This window comes from Condylura cristata, unplaced genomic scaffold (genome assembly GCF_000260355.1).
Source record: "Condylura cristata isolate star-nosed mole 26May11 unplaced genomic scaffold, ConCri1.0 scaffold00019, whole genome shotgun sequence".
NCBI lineage: Eukaryota > Metazoa > Chordata > Mammalia > Eulipotyphla > Talpidae > Condylura > Condylura cristata.
In genome coordinates this window covers 24,050,296-24,051,542 of record NW_004567120.1, presented here as the reverse complement: position 1 = coordinate 24,051,542, position 1,247 = coordinate 24,050,296, and positions in this window count along the sequence as shown.

Below are 1,247 nucleotides of genomic sequence, written 5' to 3'. Positions count from 1 at the left end.
GGCCCAGGGATGCTGGACCCCAGCATTAAGGATCCCAGCTTGGGGACGCGCCCCCTCCCCACCTCACTCTCGTGCCCCAAGGGCCCAGGAGCATCACACATGCCCACCTACAAGGGACCATGTGGCTTTGGACAGTGGGAGCAGCAGGGGCAACCTCAAATGACTGAAGGCCTCACCAAGGCCCCATCTTGGGCAACTCTCGGAAGAGGAGAAGCCCTACTAGTGAATGGGATGGGCCTTTCCTTCACCTCAGTGGGATGCAAGGAAGATGCAGATTTAAGCAGTCCCCTCTGAGCAACCCGCCCCAAGACACACACCACACAGACGACACAGCAGACGAGTGCACATGCTCTTTATTACTGGTTAGAATCGGAACACTGACAAAGGGTGAGCTCGGTGAGCTGGGATCTCATGGGGGGAACTCAAGGGCGCTTTTGTCCAGACAGGAGGCAGATCTAACCTCCCAGCACCTGGCAAAGGTAAGTCTGCAGCAAACACACCAAGTGGAAGAGACGGCCCAGAGAAGCCTCTAGAGCGCGTGTCCCAGTCCAGTTCTATTTTTAGCCCACCAGGGCTCCCAAGAGAAGCCCTGTCCACAGTGCGATGGAGTCCATTTTGCTCTTTGTGCACTCTTGACTGCAAAGGGACTTGAGAAGGCGGTGGCCGGAAGCTTGAATGTGGCTATCACTCCCACGGGCGCTGTCCCTCAAAACAATACAGTGGTCTTGCAGGCAGTGGATGTCAGCTGTCCTACTAGAGGGAGGAAATTAGCAGAGTGACAGAAAAGTCCCTGCCCTCTTGTGAGGCCACTTCCTGGGTCGTTGCTACTGCCTGCTTGTCTCACTCGGGCCCCCTGAGGGGAGTATTCAGTCATTCAAGTTCTTCCATGACTGTCTCGGTCTCTGCCGTTGTTCCCAGAATTGTAGCAACAGATCTTGACATAATTTCAGTTGGGTTCACCCAACGTCACAGTGCCTGCTAGGCAAAGCTGATAGCCTTGGTCTATATTGTATCTCAACTCAGGCTCTCTTGTAATCTAACCAGACTCCCCCAAATAGGTTCACTAGATAACAACATAATTGTAGTTACAAACACATACTAGGCTATTTATTCATTGAATTAATGAATGAGGCAAAAAACATGCTATAACTTCTAAACATTAACAACCCCTACCCCCTTTTGAACTCTGATGGCAACCCTGTTACCCCCAACAGAAGGATTAAGCGCTAACAAAATCTGCTTTCCTT